The 22,740-nt window shown below is 33.4% G+C and overlaps 1 long non-coding RNA gene across 1 annotated transcript; it reads left to right on the top strand.

Moving 5' to 3' along the window:
- The first annotated feature begins 2,017 nt into the window (after positions 1 to 2,017).
- On the top strand, positions 2,018 to 4,606 carry LOC131635361 (uncharacterized). The gene is made up of 2 exons (XR_009293804.1): positions 2,018 to 3,360; positions 4,399 to 4,606. It is a non-coding gene; the product is annotated as an uncharacterized LOC131635361 (long non-coding RNA).
- Positions 4,607 to 22,740: the final 18,134 nt, after the last annotated feature.

The following is a 22,740-nucleotide window of genomic DNA, read 5'->3' as shown; positions in this document are numbered from 1 at the left end:
CGTTTCAAAATTTCTGAAGCAATGTCTCTTTTTGAATATAATTGTTTTAAAATTATTTTCATAAAAATCTTTTGTTTGCATTTGTTCAAATTCAACGTATAATTTTTACAGAATTTATTCTAACCATTGCCATGAATTTTGAATGGTTGTATGCACTCTATAAATTGACTTCAAAATTATATTTTTTCAACACCTCTTTCAATCAATTAAATAAAAACTCTTTGCATATTTTTTACCAAATAGAAATTTCATCAAGTGATACTTTTGATTCATATTTTTTTCATATCATATTCATAAAGTATCTTGAGCACTTAAGAGAGTATATTATTCTTGAGTTTCATATTTGAAAGAGAAGAAGTCCTTCATAGGATTTATATACTACAAATTTATTTTTTCAAAAATTCTTGTTTGTATCACATCTTATTTTTCCAGGATTGTTGGAATTAAGATTGTGTGAAGTGTATTCCTTGTTTTCAGGATTGTTGGAAACAAGAAGTTGAAAGTGAGAGGATTGTTCTCATTTCAACTTGATAAATCCAAGAGGATTGTTCTTGGTGGTTTGGGTGTTAGAAGATTGTAGGACAAGTCTTGGGATTAGGCTTGTACAAATATCTAACAATAGTGAAATCTCTTTCGTGTTGAAAGGGGACTGGAGTACTCTCGGATTGTGAGGGGAACCAGTATACATCATTGTGTTCTTTACTTTTCCGCATTTACCGCTTTCCAAATCATAACCAGAAAAGAAAGTAACACATTTCTAAACTCTTGCACCAAACCAGAAAAAGAATAAGAACAACAAGTATTCTAAAATCCGATAAACTTTCAAAGTCCTAATTCACCCCCCTCTTAGGCGCACTCTTAAACTTACAATTGGCATCAGAGCAGGTTATAGGTAACCTGTTCCTAAAGATCCAGAATGGCTTCCGCAAATCAAAATCCAGTTTTTAGAGATGGTGGTAGTAACAACAAGCCTCCATTATTTTGTGGTGAATACTTTGACTTTTGGAAAATCCGAATGAAGGCTCACTTAGAAGCACAAGGAGAAGAAGTATGGGAAGCAGTCCAAAATGGTCCCTTTGTTCCTACAACTGTTGTCGATGGTGTTGAATCAACAAAGCTTAAAGTTTCATGGAATGATGATGATAGAAAGAAGGTTCTTGCTGACAAAAAGGCTATCAATCTTCTTCAAGGTGCTCTTAGTATGGATGAATTTTTCCGAGTATCGGCATGTACAACAGCAAAGGAAATATGGGATACTCTTGTAGAAACTCATGAAGGTACCACCGAAGTTAAAAGATCAAGATTGAATACCTTAAGTCAAGAATACGAACTGTTTAGAATGAAGCCCAGAGAAACTATTCTCGAATTGCAAAAACGATTCGTTCATTTGACAAATCACTTGAAGGCACTTGGTAAGACCCTCACTACCGAAGAACTAAATCTAAAGGTGCTTAGATCTTTAACAAGAGAATGGCAACCGAAAGTAACGGCGATATCCGAGAAAAAGAATCTATCAAAGATGACTTCTGCAACCTTGTTCGGTAAACTTCAAGAATATGAAACAGAACTCGGAAGACTTGAAACACATGAAATTCAAATAAAAGATTCAAAAGATATTGCCTTGAAGACAAGAGTCAAGCATCATGATAGCAATCAAGAGGATGAATCCACTAGTGAAGAAGATAATGAGTTTATCAAAAAGTTTGAAAAATTTCTAAGAAAAGAAAGGAAAAAGGAGATCATTAAAGATGAAGCACCAACAAGGAAGATTAAATGCTTTGAATGTGGAGAAAGAGGACATGTCAAAAGTGAATGCCCTAAACTTGAAAAGAAGAACAAATACTTCAAGAAAAATAAGGATAAAAAATCAAAGAAAGCATATGTAGCATGGGATAACAATGAAATAAGTTCATCTTCAGATGAAGAACATGTGAATCTTTCATTGGTAGCAACACACCATTCTGATGATGAAGACAATGGGGTTAGTAATGAATTTTCCCTTTTTGATAATAATGTTCAAGGTGCTATAAATGAATTATTGAATGAATGCAAAATCTTGTATAAAACCATATCAACTCAAGAGAAACATATCAAAACTCTTGAAGAGAAAATGGATACCATGCAGAAAGATTTTGATCTTGAAAAGAAACAATATGTTGATAAAATGGAACAAAAATATACATGTAATAAATGTGAATCACTTTCTTTTCAAATTGTTCAATTAAAGAGAGTCCTTGAAAGGTATGAAAAAGGACAAATTGGGTTGAAAGGTGTCCTTAGGCAACAAAGATTCCCTAATGATAAAAGTGGTCTTGGATATGCAAAGTCTAACAAACCAAGTACTAGTAAAACTATCTTTGTGAAGGCAAGTGAACAATTCAACAAATTGGATAAAGCACAAAAGGTTCATCATCATCCTAAAAGGTTTCCTAAAAAGAAACCATATGTTCCTAGATATAAAAGTAATTTTGTTCCTACTTGTTTTTATTGTGGTATTGTTGGTCATACACCTAATGCTTGCTATATAAGAAATTTCAGTGTGGCAAGTGGTCATTATGTGTGGGTTAAGAAAGGAACTAACTATGATGGACCCAAAGCACATTGGGTACCAAATCAAACTTAATTTGTTTTGTAGGTTTGCTTGAGGACCACTTAAAATCTATGGTGTTTTTGACAAGTGGTGGTTCTAAGCATTTGATTGAAGACTTAAACTAACTTTCAAATCTAGTTATAAAGTCCAAGGGTGATTTCACATATGGAGAATACCTTAAAGGAAGAATTCTTGGCATTGACAAAGTTGGAGCACTAATTTTCATATCAATTGAAGATGTACTTTATGTTGAAAGACTAAAGCAAAATCTTCTAAGCAAAAGTCAACTTTGTGACAAAAAGCTTCAAAATAATATTCACCAAAGATGAATGTTTGATGAAGTCACTCATGAGGTAAAACTCATAGGTAAAGAATTAATTGTGTTCATATTTTATTTTCAATAATTTATCTTTTTCCCATCCTTTTTGATAATGACAAAGGGGGAGAAGATATTTGTGTGTATGTGTATGCTTGTCTCTAACTTTTGCAGCCACAAAGAACCAAATTCTCTATCAATCAAGGGAGGTCTTTGATAAAGGGGGAGTTATCAAAGTTAGGGGGAGCATTCACATAAGAACTTCTCATTTATTCTAAGAGATTCAAGCATTTCAACTTTCAATGGTTGTCATCATCAAAAAGGGGGAGATTGTGAAGTCAAGCTTCTCCAATAGTGTGTTTTGATGAAGACAACTTTAAATCTCTCAAGATCATGTACATATATCAAAGAAGAAGGGAAAAGATGCATGACTTTATTTGATCAAAATTTCAAGGTATATGAAATTCTTTTCATATACAATCTTAGTGCTTAAAATAAATTAATCATGCATATTAAAACTTAGTAAAATATGTTTTCACTCAAAATAAATTAATCATGCATAATAAAACTTAGTAAAATATTTTTTAAGTTTCACTCAAAATAAATTAATCATGCATATTAAAACTTAATAAAATATTCTTCTTAGTTTCACTTTTTGAAAAATATGCTGAAAAATAATTTCTTATTTCGTTAATACATTATTTTATGAGACAATTTATTATTTTAAGTATATATAAGACAAAGCATGTTAAACCAATATATTGGCATTGTGAAACAATAGATTGCATGCTTAAATCAATTTACTAGCTTTTTCTTAAAAACAATTGAATGGTTGATACTCTACTGTTAGAATGAAAGATTTTTTAAAAAGGGACAATGGATTGGGTGTGTCTCTTAATCAATTGATAACGGTTTAGTTTTATTTATTTATTTATTTTTTTAAAAAAATAATATATTATATTCGTTGTAAGCCAACGATTGGCTTTTTGAAACAATTAAAATTGTTGCTCACAACGTTTCAAAATTTCTGAAGCAATGTCTCTTTTTGAATATAATTGTTTTAAAATTATTTTCATAAAAATCTTTTGTTTGCATTTGTTCAAATTCAACGTATAATTTTTACAGAATTTATTCTAACCATTGCCATGAATTTTGAATGGTTGTATGCACTCTATAAATTGACTTCAAAATTATATTTTTTTCAACACCTCTTTCAATCAATTAAATAAAAACTCTTTGCATATTTTTTACCAAATAGAAATTTCATCAAGTGATACTTTTGATTCATATTTTTTTCATATCATATTCATAAAGTATCTTGAGCACTTAAGAGAGTATATTATTCTTGAGTTTCATATTTGAAAGAGAAGAAGTCCTTCATAGGATTTATATACTACAAATTTATTTATTCAAAAATTCTTGTTTGTATCACATCTTATTTTTCCAGGATTGTTGGAATTAAGATTGTGTGAAGTGTATTCCTTGTTTTCAGGATTGTTGGAAACAAGAAGTTGAAAGTGAGAGGATTGTTCTCATTTCAACTTGATAAATCCAAGAGGATTGTTCTTGGTGGTTTGGGTGTTAGAAGATTGTAGGATAAGTCTTGGGATTAGGCTTGTACAAATATCTAACAATAGTGAAATCTCTTTCGTGTTGAAAGGGGACTGGAGTACTCTCGGATTGTGAGGGGAACCAGTATACATCATTGTGTTCTTTACTTTTCCGCATTTACCGCTTTCCAAATCATAACCAGAAAAGAAAGTAACACATTTCTAAACTCTTGCACCAAACCAGAAAAAGAATAAGAACAACAAGTATTCTAAAATCCGATAAACTTTCAAAGTCCTAATTCACCCCCCCTCTTAGGCGCACTCTTAAACTTACACATTTTTCTCCTGGGGACTAGATCCCCCCAATCCTCCATCGTGATTATGCTTAACGTACTCCTTAAAGTGTCCCCTCTTGGATCAGATGCTCTATCTCCTTCTTGAGCTAAATTCAATCCTCGATGTTGTGCTCGTTAACCTTATGGAACTTACACCCAGTGTTAGGCTCGGGCCCCCATGATGCCCGCCTTTGTGGCTGGCGGTTGAGGGATGTTACGCATGTGAATAAATTTCCTACATATATGCTCTCGGCGAGTGTTGTGAGGCGTGAAGCTCTCCATAGGCTTTCCACTTTGCTTGAATATTATCTTGTCCCTAACGAGGGACGTGTATTGGTTCCTTCGTGGGTTGTATGTATTGGGATTATGTTCTTTTTCATTCTAGACCTTCTTTTCAGCATTGCTCTCCTCGCCTTTGATGTAACATTATGCTCATGTTACTACTTCAGCCAACAACGGTGTCGGCCTCTAAGTGAGGGATTTGCTTAAGTGTCCTACCCTAAGTCCATTTTGTAATGCTATAAGAAAATTTTCTGGTTTTGACGGATTAACTTGATTGTTTATTTGTTTAAGGGGGCAAGATACTCCCTCGGCAATTTTGAGGGACCTTGGTGAATGTTTAATATACTAGTGGCAGTCAACTTCCTATGTCTGTTTGCGATGACTTGGATGACTAAATTCTTCACCAGGTCTCGGTAGTTGGTAACAATGAGTCAGGGGAGGACCATAAACCACATTAGAGCTGCATCTTTAAAGGTTCCAGGAAGGAGCTTACACTGCAAGGAATTAGGTTCCCTAATGATTGTCATATGTGTGTTGATGGAGGCTACATGTTCATACGGGTTGTTATGTTCATCAAACTTAGCTAGTGATGGTAGCTTGAAGTTTTTTGGGATGGATGCCTCCTATATATCATCCGATAGAGATTGGGGATCCAATACCTCCAATTTGTCCACCATGTCTAACCCTTGTTCGAGGTGCATGATATGGAGGAAACTATCCTCCAAGGGTTGGTTTTTGCGACGAAGATAATGGTGCACATCTATACTATGAAGTTTTCTTCGTTGTTAGATTCCTCTCTAGCTGGAGTTGTTGTCTTTTTGTTCACCATGATGGACATAGACGATGAACGTGAAGGCAATAATTTTTTTAAGTACTACAGCTGTGGCCCAAGTTAGTTTTACTAGGCCTAACAGTGGGTGCCAATTGTGTTGCTAAAAGTATAAATGCTTGATAATCCTTAGTGATTCAGGATTATCAGAGACTTTAAGATTATTGTGAGGTTAAAATCTAGATCAAATTTACTTCATATAAATATCACATAATCAGATACGCAACACTTTAATCGCGGAGGATCACAAAACAACTTTCATCAGCTTTTTAGAACAAACTAACTTTTATTTAATACGCAGCGGAATTCATAATTATTCAACTTAAACAACATGTCACTTTTTATTCAACTAAAGTGCAACAACTATAATAACAACAATTAGAAACAAAAAAGACAATCATTCATCCCTCCCCGAGTGTTATGTATCAGAGCGACACACCAACTTGGACTCGATGAAGCTACTAAATCTTCATCACTGCGTATCACCTGCACGTCACCAGTATAAAGGTAACGGCGAAACAAAAGAAAGGGTGAGATATCAAATCAATATAAACAGGCGTATGATAAAAAAATATATTAGATCAGAATCATACAAATTTCACCACTTCAAAACATTAACTATACAACAACCAACAAACCACTTAGTAACAACCACGAGTCACTTGGTAATTCAACGTAACAACTTAATCAACACAACTTAATAATCACAGCAACTTATAACAACAACAACGACAGCTCATAACAATAACCACGAATAATAACAACAACTTTAACACGCGACTCAATATGCGACTAAACTATGCAATGCATGTGGATCCATTGGAGTAGAACTCCCAACTTAAACATATGTCATGTTATCGAGGCATTTCAACAAGGCATAAGCCTTCAACATGGTGCCAACAAGGCCAACTTAATCAATGCCATCAAGGCCAACTTAATCATGCAGTGTATGCCATGCGACTTCAAGTTCGAGAACAAATACACGACAATGCGGCAACAACATCAACATACAACAACAACAACAAAACAACAACTTAGACATGCATCAACTGCATCAACTTAAATCATCATTGGTCATCTGACCTACAACTCAGACAGGTCCATAAATCGGGACAATTCAACCGCACCTGCAAATCAACTTATTAGACATAATTATAACAAAACAATTCAACCAAAAATACATATTAGTATACACGACTTACTCCAACAATTTTCTGTTAGAACATGAAATGTTCTAATCATATTTTCTAGTTTTGATGATAACATTATATATGAATTTTGTATAAGACAATGTGGTACTCTAATAGATTGCATTTTACATTTCAGGAAAAGTATAAAAGAGTATGCAACATTTCATCCTTCAGATGCTCTGACCCAGATGTTCTGGATGGCCACATCAGAACATGACCTTGAAGACATCAGAAGATGGTCTTAAAGTTGTCAGAACATGACTATGAGAAGCAAACTCTGAAAGGTATCACGCTCAAAAGAACTTCCAAAGTCTGAAGCACTGAAGTTCTGATCTGCACCAAATGCTGGAAACTCTGATAAACAAAGCAAATCACAAAGTCTGATTCCAAAACAGAAGCAAATGATGAAAAGCTAGAAAGGCTAGTCTGTGTGTCTGACAAAAGGAACGTTGGAAGTATGGCTACAAAAGGCAAAGTCAGGAGTAGCAGTTAATACAAGGCTCGAGGCAGTTGACAAAAGCATGAAACATTAAATGCAGCATTGTACTATTTACGCAAAGCATTAAATGCATATCTGTTCAACAGTCACATTCTCACGCCTATAAAAGGAACAAGTATGTCCAAGAAAAAGGCTAGAGCTTACGTTACAATTCACAACACACAAAATCTTATCCTCTTTCACGCTAAAGCTCTTGAACAAAGCAACCAATCTTCATCTTCAAGCTCACATACTTTTGTATACTTAGTGAGTTATAGAACTTAAGCTTAAGAGAAAAATCACTTGGTGATTACAGCTTTATTCGAAACAACTTTAATCTCTTGTATTTGATTATATCTTTGTAAACCAAAATTCTTTGAGTGATCAAGTTATGATCTGTAGACTCAAGAAGACTTAGAGGTTGATCTAAGTGGAGAACCATTGTAATAATTTTTTATTAGTGGATTAAATCCTCAGTGAAGGTAAATCACTTGTGAGGGTGGACTGGAGGTAGTTTGAGTTCAAACGAACCAGGATAAAAATAATTGTGTTTATATTTTTTATGTGCCAAAAATAAAATAAACCCTTATTCAATCCCCCTTTCTAAGTGTTTTTCACTACTTCATTTTCAACTAATTTCGGACAACTAATTTTCCGCTTAATTCGCCAATCCGGCTAGTTCGGTATTCTTTCGTTCACTGCTATCACTACCAATTATTTTATGGCTTCTATTAATTTTATTAGACTGCTATATTTAATTCCTTGAATCCAAAAATCATTTAGTTATCAAAATTCCAGCTCTGCTATTGACATCTCACTATCTGCTAAAAACCTGCTACTTAACCATTTTCATGTGTTTCCTGATAAACTGCAATGTATCACTTAATTCACACTGTTTCTATTTATTTAATTCCCTGATATTAAATCTATAATACTACTAAATTATGTTCTAGTTATGAATCATAATGCTCCATTATTTTGCTGCTACTTAACATGATTCTTCTGCTGCTGAAACTACCAAAATAGCTATATATTACTAACCTGCTATTAAATGGTAACCGTCATGTGATGCTACTAATTTTTCTACCAACACTATTACTAACTATTAACTACTATTGATTATGAAGTACTACATGAATATATATATATATATATATATATATATATATATATATATATATATATATATATATATATATATATATATATATATATATATATATGCTGTTTTAGTTTCACTATTATTATGCCATTTATTTATTGCTAAAGTAAGACTACGGACAAACAAACAACTTGAAACAATAAGATGAAAGGCCTGGGACGCCCACCCCATGATAAGGGGCGCCCACCCCCATCCCATGTGGCCCCCGCCACTCTTCCTTATGTATAATGGGCCTGAATCTTAGGCTTCATAGAAATAGAAATCATTCAGGGAATGGAAAGTTTACCCCCTGATATTCAGGGAAGCATGGTCTGCCTCTTTCACGATTTCTTTTGTGTCGTTACAAGATGAGGACACATCACTTATTTCTATGTTAGGAGACTTATCCTAGACAAGGGATTGATATTTAACAAAAGGGAGATACATTCGATAAAGGGAGGTTGACCAGATAAACAGGAGATTAGAGGTGTCCATGTCGCCTCTTTAAGCCCCTTTACCAATATACTGATACATATTTCATCTCTAAAAAATATACCATGGGTGATGAACCCAATCAAATTATTTGAAAAGTACAGTCCCATATTACAAACAAAGATACTCATAAAGTGCAAAGGTCTTGAAAGTATCATGACCCATTATACCATTCGGCGTAGAAGGTTCAACAAATATCCTATTGATCTTGGTGCTAGTGTAAGTTTGATTTTGTTATCTATTAACAAGAAACTGGATATTTAAACAGTAAGTAATACAATGAAGACACTCAAGTTTGTTGATAATTTTATCAAGCATTCTTATGGAATTGTAGCAGATGTGTTGGTCGATGTTGGCAAATTCATACTTTATTGTGTTAGAGATGCCACACACTTTCGGAGTTAGTGTACCGTCTTTCAAATCGAAAAAGAAGTTTGTTATTGATTTGACATGATCAACTATATCGTTAGGAATACATTTAAAAGTTAGATTCCAGAATTTCCCTTGAAAGAGTCTTAAGTGTGCCACGGGAAATTGCCAAAGGAAATGGAGAACATTTTAGAAAGTGAAGCATTAACAATATTGGAGAGGTTATGTCATTCCATGACCAACACGAATCACCATATCCCTCAATAAAAGAAGTTCAGGTGTTAACTCTAAAAACACCTTGGAAAAAGACAAACACAAAAAGAGGGATATTTTTTAAAAAATAAAAAACATGGTACAAGTGAAAGTTATCTCCTGCTCAAATAAAAATGAAATTCTTCTATCAAAGAAGAAAGGCATTATTTTTCCAATGACAAATCGTTAGTAAAATATTTGCATGTTTGTCAAATCTTGAATCATCAACCTCCAACTCTTTTTAACCCTTAATCCAACTGCTTCAAGCCAGTTGAACTACCCCTCTCTCCCAAGAAGAAAGACATTATTGTTTCAAAGAGTTTAGGATGCTAAATAGGGATTGTAATTGTATGAGAGACAACTCATTTTATTTTTATTTTATGATTATTTCTCATTTTTTTATTTCAGTATTCTTTCTGTTATTTTATTTTTCAAGTAACTTTATAATTATGTGATAATTCGTATATGTGTATACAAGTTGAATTAGACCGGATTTGACCTAACTTGTAACCTAACCCGTTCAGATTTTAATGGGTTGAATTTATCGTCGAGCTCGCAATTTTACTGTTAAAATCGAACAAAACTAACTAGGTAATTTTTGGATTGACTTTGTGGGTTGTGTTTCAAATAAAAAATATTCTTTTTGACACTTTTTTTCATTATAAAAATATTGTAACACAATTCAATACAAGTAACTACATTTTCAACATTCAAAATGGATGAAACATATCATATAATGTCTAATAAAATTTATATACCATAACACTTAATAATAGCAGAAAAATTTACAAAACACATTATTTTCATAAAATATAAAATATGTAAGTTAAAAATAATATAAAAAAATAAGAGTATAATTGTTATGCACGGTTAGTGTAAAATATTTTACACGGTCAATGCATCACAACCACTCATAAGTATTATTTTATATGTGATTAAAAAAAAATCAAACACCTATAAAAATTTAATGGTTACGAATCACTGTCAATATATTTCAATTAAATTCAAAAAAAAAAAAAATAACACTTAATCTTAATTTTAGGTAAACCTTTTCGTCTAGTAGTAGTATTGATGATAGTAAGAAAAAAAATTGAAAAATTGTAATTTGTAGAGATATATTAATTTATATTTTATTTAAAATAATTATAATAAATTGTCAATATCACATCAAAGAGTTGGATCAACAAATCAACGGATTGAAAAAATCAAAATCGATATCTAAATTAAAATTAAAATTATATAAATTATTATGGGTTGGGTCGAATATATTCACAAATAAATAAATTTGAATAATTTATAAATTGATTCGATTTATATCGACAATATTGTGGGTCGATTAGCAACCATAAGCAACCATAAACATCTCTAATAATTTGAGTATTTTTTATCAATTATATTTTATGTTTTCAACCAATTGCTTGTCAAATTTTAAAACTTCCCATAAGTTAATGCCATTTGATCGTGAGGCATTAAGGGTGGAAAATTATTTTCGCCACACCAATAGTTTATATTTTTCTTGTAAAACTCAAACAAACCCAATTCAATTTTGAACCGTTTGTGCTAAAGTTAAAACATTTTTTTTACATATTTTGTAGAAAGTATTTATGAGGTAAGTTTTTTGGGTGAATGCATTTATGAGGTATTTGCACATTCAATATTCATAGGTTTGCCAAATTATTTGATGGGAGTTATCACGTAAATATAAAATCAAAGTTTACACAGAAGTTTCACACTACATTATACTAAAAAAAGTAAGGTTTATCACCACATTAATGATCCATTGTCGTATGTTCAAGTTGGCAAGTGCAACACAACTTGTAACAAAAGTCACGACTTTTGGAGTCAACTAAGCAATTATTTGCTCATGAAAAACAAATTGTATGATAGGAAAAGGATAGGAGTGTTGTAGTACTGACTCACTTTTGGCCAGTTCTATTAAGATTCATTCCAATTTTAACAATTGGGTTGAATCAAACAAGGTTTTTTTTTTTTTTTTTCATTTGAAACTCGAACTAATCCAACTAAATAATTAACGGTGTGTATATGGTTAGGTAATTGGTTCAAAAGGCATATTTTATTTAAAAAAAACTTATTTTTTAAAAAAAAAATTAAATGGTATTATATATTTTGAATTTTTGCAACATTTAGACCCCCACTCATTGGGTGAAATTATATATTTTTATTAGAATATTTAAATAAAATATTTTAAATATTTAAATAAAAGTTTAATTTAAATAGTTTCTAATTATAAATTATTTTAAATACTTTGTTCCTTTGCTATGAATTTTTTATATTAAATTTTTATAAAATTATTAAATCTTGAAATTATTTTAAATCATTTTTCATTAAACTTATCTTTTAGACATATTTGTTTTAAAAATATTGTGTGATTTTTATTATGTCGAATTTTTAATAATGAATATTTTGTTGGGAAAATAAAGGAAGGCGAGAGCATAAATAGAAAAATGTTCTAAAATCATAAGTAGACACGTCATATCTCCACAAAAATCTTAAGACGTTAAATATATGATTCTCCTCTCCTCTTATAAATTCAACATTCTAGCTATTCAAATGCGGTATGAGACTTAACCACTCACACTTGCACTAAACAATATTTTCACAAGTGAGTATCTCACATCCTATAGTATGGTCTAACATGATCCAACTCCCCTCCCCCACCAAGCCGAACCTACCTTTGATACCACTACCGGGGAGACAGGGGGAGGTCGGAGCAACAATAGAGTCAATGCTCCAGGATCACAAGAGATGGAAACACCACATTCCTACCTCAAAACCTTAAGGCATCAGATATATGAATCTCCTTTCTTATAAATCAAATATTATACATACTCATAGGCAACGTGAAACTTAACAACTGACACTTGCACCTAACAATCTTTTTCACAATTGTGAGTCTCCCACATCATATGACAAGATCCAACACGAGATCTTACTCCCGCTCTCCCACCAAGTCAAACTTGACTTTGATATCACTATTAGAGAGATGTGTGGAGGCAGGAGCAACAACAAAGTCAATACTCTAGGATCATAGGAGAGTGAGATGTTGTATCCCCATCTAAAATTTTAAGGTATCACATATCTTTCATATCCACATTCTACTTATTCAAATGTGAAATTAACTACTCATACTTACACTCCACATTAAATAACTTCATAAACATTTAGTGTTTATTTGGCTCAACGAAATGGAAGGGATGGGATGTAACAAACTTTAAAAAAAATTATATTTGGTTTAACGAGTGGATGACAATCATTTAAATTTCAATTTTGTTTTATTTGTTTTATTAGTTAAATATTTTTTTTCTTTTTTGATAGGTAGATGTTATTTAGTCAATAAAGGATATCTTGAAAGAGGAGGATATTTGATGTTACCATGAGTCTTAATTTGAACATGAGCCCCTAACTAATGTTCAAGAAGTCTTTAACCACACTCATTCATCGTTTAGAAATTGTATACAAAAACTCATTTAGAGTGTTAAAGGACATAATGGAAGATACATAATAAAATGTCATAATGTAGTGTTAAGATCTAAATTGATGTTATAAGTGCTTTTGTATTGCATAATTATATTTGGATAACTCACAAGATGATGACGCAATGTTTAATATTTTGAGAAACGTTCAAATATTCATTCAAATATTGTTGATAATTCTCAGACTATTGAAAGGTCGGGGTGGCGTTTCAAGAAGATCAACAAAGACATAGAAATTTGTAATAGCTTTACAAATTTATTAGACAATAAACTTATTTTATTATTATTGTGAGATGTTGGATCGAACTCTAGTAGGGTCGAAGGGTAACTTCTCGGTTCGACTATTCGACAAGAAATTAGAATGTCGTCGAAATTTGTTCACATGTTATAGTCGAAGTATGCTAGGATTGTTAGCATGTCGAATTGGACCTATTTGTTATGCTCAATTGTTTAAGTTAGCTTGTTCCCTAAGTCCATTAGTTTAGTGTGTTAGTTTTATTATAAATAGCATACTAGTCTCTCATCATTGCACACTGCAAATTCTAATTAGCGTGAGAGATGTTATTTGTTATTCTCTAACACTTGTAATATTGTTTCAAAGAGAAAGTAAAGAATAATAGTTTATAACCAATTTCATTATAATCAATTTCATTGTGTTTTTCCTGCTTCCCCCTTTCCTACCCTTATGGGTTTTCTTTACAAGAAAATAAACCTATTATACTTTGTTCTTGGCATCGATATCATAGGAAATTGGTGCACTGAGCGTGGAGAAGAATGCCTTCAACAAAGTATGAGATTAAAAAGTTCATCGGAGTGAACGATTTCGGTATGTGGCGCTTTAAGATGAAATCCCTACTAGTTCAGAAGGGTTGGTTAGAAGTGTTGAAGGGAGCCGCAACCATGGACGTTGCATTAACGAAGAAGGAGAAAACGACTATAGTAGAGAAAACCCACAACGCCATCTTATTTAGCCTTGGCGATAAGGTTCTCCGACAGGTTTCGAAAGAGACGACGGCGACGAGTTTGTGGTCAAAACTTGAAAGTTTGTACATGGCTAAATTGTTGGTCAATCGCCTTTACTTGAAGCAAGTTGTGTATTCATTAAGATGAGTGAAGACAAAGTCTTGGATGAATAGTTGGATATGTTCAACAAGCTGATTCTTGATCTTGAAAATATCAAGTCAAGATCGATGATGAAGATCAAACCCTGATGATGTTGTGTGCTTTACCCATATCACATGCTCACTTCAAAGAAACTATTGTATGGAAGAAAGTCTACGACTTTTGAAGAAGTTCAATCAGCTTTGTATTCTAAGGATTTGAACAAACGAAATAAGCACAAATCATCTTCGACTGGTGAAGGCTTGTCGGTTAGGGCGAAATTCACAAAGAGGGATAGAAAGTTGGACATGAAGAAGGGTAAAAGTCAGGAGAAGCCTTATAATGGTGATGCATCTGGTATTCAGTATTATCATTGTAAGAAGGAGGTTCATACAAGAAAAGTGTGCCCTAAACTCCTGAAAGATCATGAAAGTAAGGATAATGGAAACACAACCATTGTTCAAGATGATTTTGACTCATCTAATGTTCTTGTGGTTTCAAGCAGTGACTCGAGTAAGGAGTGGATTATGAATTCATGTTGCACTTGGCACATGACTCAAAACAAAGACTTGTTTGAAGAACTATGTGATCAAGATAGTGGATTTCTATTGTTGGGTGTTGTACCCCAATTTTTTACCACTGAGATCCCACCATATTCCAAATAGTAGGATCATCATCATTATAATTATCATCATGCATATATCATTAATTAACCCAAAAATACAAAAATTGTTGTTTGTTACTTGTGTCCTAAGACAAGAGACTGATCAAGAGGAGGCTGAGCAAAGTAGGGTTTTGAGACCCACAAAGAAGTTCAACATTCTCCTATGATTCAAAAGGTTCTCTCATAAATATCTAAGTCCAAGGATTCTCCAATTCAAGATCAACAACTCTCAAGATCACCTGAAGCCCCAAATTAGGGTTTTGACCTAATTCCACTACAGGGTTGAATTTTAATCAGAACATGGCTCCAAGGCTCAAACTATTATTCAATAGCATCCAAATAAACATTATAATCCATTCATATCATTCATTTTAAGAGGAGAGCTTGATTCATATGAAATCTACAAAACTGCAGTTCATCTAAAAAAGTCAATTGTGTGGGTCAACCTTTGACTTTTGAGAAAAATGGTCAACCATGAACTCTTAAGGATTCAAATCATCATCATATGACTATTGAATACATTTAACCAAGAGAAATCAAGAAAATTTATCAAGAATAAAAAAGTCAACAAAAGTCAAAATTAGGGTTTTAAGTGATTTTAACCTAATTTTGGGAACTTCAAATTTTGCCTACACACTAAAAAATCTCCCAATATGAAAGTTGCAGATCTTAATTGAACAAACAACTTTGTCTCTCTCTAGTTTTCATCAAAAATAATGATTTTGAGAGATATGAAAATTTGAAGATTATGTTCAAAAAACTTAGAAATTTTTTAAGTGTTTTCACTTGAATTTTTCCTCTTTATGGCCATTTTTTGTTAGAACAAGATTGGGATCTATGTTCAGAATCTGGTTTTGATGATAACAAGCATATATTTTGTGAGTAACAATTTTATTACTAATGATTTTATTGAGTGTGCAAATGTTATTCTAAAAGGCCTTATACGACATTCATCAAAAACAAGCATAATGATTGTATCAGAAACTGGCTTAAAGACTGAGCAATGAAACAGATCAGAAATAGTATCAGACAAGCTCAAAGGAATAAACCAAAAATATCAGATGCATGGAGTTTCAAAATAACAAGAAGATCACAAAAATGAAACATCGTTAAATAATCAGATGTTCTGATTGAAAGCAAGTTCAACAATCAGAGTCACAAGATCAGAAGTCATCAAAGAAACAAAAGCTCGATATTACAAAAGAAAAATAAGCTTCCTCTGAAGAAAAAGCAACATCAACGTTCACAAGAAATGCCAACAAAAGATATTCTGACCTAGTGATCAGAAACTTCTAAGAACATCGTAAATTGCTCCAATTAAGTCACATGCAAGAAATCACGGTACTCAAAGTAAAGACAAAATTATGACATCTATTTTGGCTATATACTGAAAGAAAACACGCCTCCTAAAGTAATTATCTTGAAAGAAGAAAATTAGAGAAGACATGTAACACCCCATATTTTTCCGTTTATTAATTTAATTTGGATTTAAATTAATTATTTGGAATTTTGGTATTTTAATTTGGATTTAACTGGAAAAATTAAGGAATAAGAGCTATTGGGCTTAAGGTGTGATGTTAGTAAAAGAGGGGTGCTATTTGGTTAGGCCTTTTACTAAGTTGTATTTATTTTATTTTATTTTTCATGGTAATAGGACTGATTATAGGTAATAGGACTGATTAGGATATTATTTGATTCAATTGGATGTATTGGGATTGGGATTGTTAGGTTTGGGAATGAAATAGTTTGGGGGAAATTGAAGATATTGCATGAAATTATGAATGGAAAAATGTGCGTTCATGGTGTTTGATAATGTGTGATAATGTCTGCGATGTTTTTATACCTTTATGTGATGTTTAGAATGCATTTTGGGTGGAGAATGAGTGAGATCGCAGGTCTGTTGCAGAGATGAGAATCTGCAGAATCGCACGTCCGCTAAGCGGAGCTAGTCCGCTAAGTGGATGTTGTTTGTTTTCCAGAAATTGTTTGAGCCCACTAAGCGGACTTGGCCCGCTAATCGGAGGTCCCAACGTAGTTCGCTTCTGTCACGAGTCGCTGGTGGGCCGTTGAGCGGACCCTGCTGTGCAGAAATTTTCCAAACTTCGAAATTGCGTAACTTTTGATCCGTGTACTCTTTTTACGTGCCGTTTTGGGCATTGCAAAGCTAATTAAATGTTTTATAATATAAAATAGAAGTATGAAAGTGGCCTACTTTATTTCTAAAACTCGATTTAATTGCTTTGGTGGAATGAAACATTGTGCAAATATGTGATTTGCGGATAAGACAATGTAATGTTGTGGTGATGAATAAATTGTGATTTGCTATGTTTAATTAATGAATGAATGATATGATTGAATGATTGCGGAACATGGGCATACTTTTTGGTGGTGATAATGGTGAGTTTGTGAGATGATGTATTTCATCGGATCAGTGATGTGTAAGTATGTCATATGTGTGTGCATTCATTCATACATCATTTAATAACTGAATCCTGGTGAAGTATGGATTGGTTGTGGACATAATTCCCATTCTGTGGAATTTGTGTCGGTAGGGCCGTATCTCGGTGATGTTTAGATCGGTCGGGTGGATTAAGTCTATGGTTTATTGGTACCACATGCATAGTATCAGTTGGTCCATATGCATATTGATATAACATGATTGAATGAGTTTCAGTGTTATATTTTGGTGATGAAATTGTTGGTATAGTTGTTTGATGATTGTATGAAAATCTGAATATAATGCAATTTGGGTGAATGGTATGCTATGATGTTATGTTGCTTATGAATACATAATATTTATTACTTGTGAATGAGACTCACCCTTACATGTTGTCATTTTCAGATTGAGGATAACGGCTTTCAACTTGGTAAGGATTAGCTCATAAGTTAGTGTGTTTAGTATACCGTCAAGTGTCATGCTATGATATTGTAACACTCGGGAACACAAGTTTTTGAGTTTATAAGTTTATAACTTTAATTGTTTGTTTTGAGTTATTTTATAGGATATGGTATCAAAGATGTTGTACCTATCCGTTTGATTAATTTTCCGCTGTGTTGACATGAGATGTTTTGAACTATTGATGAATGTTCCTTAGTGAATGCATGACAATGAAGTACGTTATTTTGTGTTTTAAATTGAATTGTGGCACCCTTGTTTCATGTTACTCTGATTATTTATTTAATTGCCGCGAGGTTTAGAAAGGTGTTACAAGACACGCCACCAACACCAATGATAAGATTCTCCATGGAAATAGGTATTTCCTGATTCATTCTATACCAAGCATTAAATGCAATGTTCAAATATAGTTCAACGGTTATGCTCCAACGGTAATATACCAGAATTTTATATAAAGAGTAGAACCTTGAAAATAAAGAGTGTGTAAGCATTAGAGGCAACATACATGAAGTGTGTTATGAGAAAACAAGAGTTTTGACAAACACAACATAGGCATATGAGAAGAAAATCTTAAGTGAGAACTAGTAAAGTCTGCATATTATGCAGTGTGCTCCAATGGAGTAATGAGAGTTTGAAATATTTCTGAGAGAGATTTACAAATACATGATCAGTCCAAATAGTTTTCACATTGAATGACTAAGAAACTGAATACACTGAGTTGTTGCTCGACAGTATAGTATGTTTGCTTAGGTTCATTAATGTATTTCTAGCTTGACAAGCTCCATGATCAGTATCGAAGAAGAAGATAAAGATCAATGCACAAGAAATGATCAACACAAGAGCTATTGCCTTAATCCGCTTATCAAACAAAGAAGAGAAGATCTCAACCAGAACACAAAGCCAAGAAGACTACAAGATAATTTTAATTCTTGTAATAGTATGTAAAACAGAAGAGTTGTTGCCCGTATTGTGTTATTCCTTAGGAATCTTATAATAAATTGTTTAGGCACCAGAAGTGACTTCTAGTCAGCGTGTCATAAACAATATACAATTAGAATGGGAGAAAATTTGCTTGATAAGAAGCACACTTGTAATCTCCAAAAGAACAAGTCTAGTTTGAATTGGTGTTCCTTGAGTATCCTTCTGATTCAGATACTTCAGATGTTCAAAAGGTCTAGTTAGACTATTGGAGGTGTCTAGGTCAATGAACGTTATATCTTGCTGAGATCACTGAACGGTTCATTGTCTAGGGTTAGTCACTTGCGGGTAGCTTGTGCAGGAGTTTCTAGGTTGATGAACGTTATATCTTGCTGAGATCACTGAATGATTCATCATCTAGGGTTAGTCACTCGTTGGTAGCTTGTGCGGATGGTTAGTCATTAGAAGGTTGCTTGTGCAATGGTAATCAAGATCGGTTATAGTGGATTAAGTCCTCTATGGAAAGAGGCAAAATCACCCGAGGAGGGTGGACTGAAGGTAGCCTTATTGAGAAGGTGAACCAGGATAAAAATGAATGTGTCTTTTACTTTCTTAATCTTCATTTAACCCAGAATCTCCATGATGTCCTTATTTAGAAATTGTGCTTAACAAAGTCAGAAGTTCTGATGAAGAAAAGAAACTAAATGAATTTATGTCTCGTTGGTTATGCATTATCATGCTTCCGCAATAATATCTAAAGCATATCCAAAAGGATGAGATATCAGAAGAAAGAAAAGATTTATAGAAAGGTAAATAAATATTGAAGAACACAATTCAAACCCCCCTTTCTTGTGTTTTTCTCCACCTTCAATTGGTATCAGAGCACGGCTCTGTTATTGATTCTTGGAATCAAACACTTAACCGTGTAGAGAGATCCAGAAGGAGAAAAACCACACTGAGCAGAAAAACAAATACATACTCCTACTCTCAGTGTTATCAAAAACTAAGTAGAACAAAGACATTCTATGCTCAAGAATTCTTGCTCAAAACTCTGAAGACACTATCAAAACATCTCAAGACAAGCATGTGGATCAAAAGAAAAAGGATGCTCAAAGGATCAGAAGGAAGAACATTTAGGCTGAAAGAAAACATTCAAAAATCAAACAAGTATAGCTGACTCAAGCCAGTTTGTCCAGCTCAATTCGTCAGATCAAATTCAAGAAAGAAGACTCATTAGAACAACGACTCTGAAGTAGTGAGGGAAGAACAGACAGAATCACAACATACCAAGAAATTCCCTCTTAGAAAAGACTGAAAGAATGGTGTTTCTTCAAAACGGTCAGATCTTTCCAAACCCTCTTCTTTTATGATTCCGCTGATTAAAAGTGTGTTTGTCATGAAGTTATTATATATATAGAGCTCATTTTTGCATGCCTAGATAAACAATCTACATTTCCGCCTACTCTACTATTAGCTCTATCCTCCATGCATAGCCCTTAAACTGGTGTTCCATAACCGTCTTGCTCCGACCAAAAGATGTTTGAATTTCATTGTGTTGATTTTCGAGCATTTGGTTCACGGTGTCCCATCCCCGAAACACATCTCCCTTGCTATCACCCAACCATCTCTTCAACACCGCATGTTCGGATTCAACTCGGTTAGTCGTAGTGCAACCAAGATGTCTTACTCGATCCGTCCAAGCACAAACTACTTTTTCCTTTACTTTGTCAAGGATAGTGGATTCGACATAATGACAAAAAGTTTTATGTGATTATAGGTAATAGGACTGATTAGGATATTATTTGATTCAATTGGATGTATTGGGATTGGGATTTTTAGGTTTAGGAATGAAATAGTTTGGGGAAAATTGATGATATTGCATGAAATTATGAATGAAAAAATGTGTGTTCATGGTGTTTGATAATGTGTGATAATGTCTGCGATGTTTTTATACCTTTATGTGATTTTTAGAATGCATTTTGGGTGGAGAATGAGTGAGATCGCAGGTCTGTTGTAGAGATGAGAATCTGCAGAATCGCACGTCCGCTAAGCGGAGCTAGTCCGCTAAGTGGATGCTGTTTGTTTTCCAGAAATTGTTTGAGCCCACTAAGCGGACATGCCCCGCTAAGCGGAGGTCCCAACGTAGTTCGCTTCTGTCACGAGTCGCTGGTGGGCCGCTGAGCGGACCCTGCTGTGCAGAAATTTTCCAAACTTCGAAATTGCGTATCTTTTGATCCGTGTACTCTTTTTACGTGCCGTTTTGGGCATTGCAAAGCTAATTAAATGTTTTATAATATAAAATAGAAGTGTGAAAGTGGCCTACTTTATTTCTAAAACTCGATTTAATTGCTTTGGTGGAATGAAACATTGTGCAAATATGTGATTTGCGGATAAGACAATGTAATGTTGTGGTGATGAATAAATTGTGATTTGCTATGTTTAATTAATGAATGAATGATATGATTGAATGATTGCGGAACATGGGCATACTTTTTGGTGGTGATAATGGTGAGTTTGTGAGATGATGTATTTCATCGGATCAGTGATGTGTAAGTATGTCATATGTGTGTGCATTCATTCATACATCATTTAATAACTGAATCCTGGTGAAGTATGGATTGGTTGTGGACATAATTCCCATTCTGTGGAATTTGTGTCGGTAGGGCCGTATCTCGGTGATGTTTAGATCGGTCGGGTGGATTAAGTCCACGGTTTATTGGTACCACATGCATAGTGTCAGTTGGTCCATATGCATATTGATATAACATGATTGAATGAGTTTCAGTGTTATATTTTGGTGATGAAATTGTTGGTATAGTTGCTTGATGATTGTATGAAAATCTGAATATAATGCAATTTGGGTGAATGGTATGCTATGATGTTATGTTGCTTATGAATACATAATATTTATTACTTGTGAATGAGACTCACCCTTACATGTTGTCATTTTCAGATTGAGGATAGCGGCTTTCAACTTGGTAAGGATTAGCTCATAAGCCAGTGTGTTTAGTATACCGTCAAGTGTCATGCTATGATATTGTAACACTCGGGAACACAAGTTTTTGAGTTTATAAGTTTATAACTTTAATTGTTTGTTTTGAGTTATTTTATAGGATATGGTATCAAAGATGTTGTACCTATCCGTTTGATTAATTTTCCGCTGTGCTGACATGAGATGTTTTGAACTATTGATGAATGTTCCTTAGTGAATGCATGACAATGAAGTACGTTATTTTGTGTTTTAAATTGAATTGTGGCACCCTTGTTTCATGTTACTCTGATTATTTATTTAATTGCCGCGAGGTTTAGAAGGGTGTTACAAGACACGCCACCAACACCAATGATAAGATTCTCCAGGGAAATAGGTATTTCCTGATTCATTCTATACCAAACATTAAATGCAATGTTCAAATATAGTTCAACGGTTATGCTCCAATGGTAATATACCAGAATTCTATATAAAGAGTAGAACCTTGAAAATAAAGAGTGTGTGAGCGTTAGAGGCAACATACATGAAGTGTGTTATGAGAAAACAAGAGTGTTGATAAACACAACATAGGCACATGAGAAGAAAATCTTAAGTGAGAACTAGTAAAGTCTGCATATTATGCAGTATGCTCCAATGGAGTAATGAGAGTTTGAAATATTTCTGAGAGAGATTTACAAATACATGATCAGTCCAAATAATTTTCACATTGAATGACTAAGAAACTGAATACACTGAGTTGTTGCTCGACAGTGTAGTATGTTTGCTTAGGTTCATTAATGTTTTCTAGCTTGACAAGCTCCATGATCAGTATCGAAGAAGAAGATAAAGATCAATGCACAAGAAGTGATCAACAC

Source organism: Vicia villosa, unplaced genomic scaffold (assembly GCF_029867415.1).
Source record: "Vicia villosa cultivar HV-30 ecotype Madison, WI unplaced genomic scaffold, Vvil1.0 ctg.001470F_1_1_1, whole genome shotgun sequence".
Classification (NCBI taxonomy): Eukaryota; Viridiplantae; Streptophyta; class Magnoliopsida; order Fabales; family Fabaceae; genus Vicia; species Vicia villosa.
The sequence above is the reverse complement of the archived record's forward strand: the minus strand, read 5'-3'. Positions and strand labels throughout refer to the sequence as shown.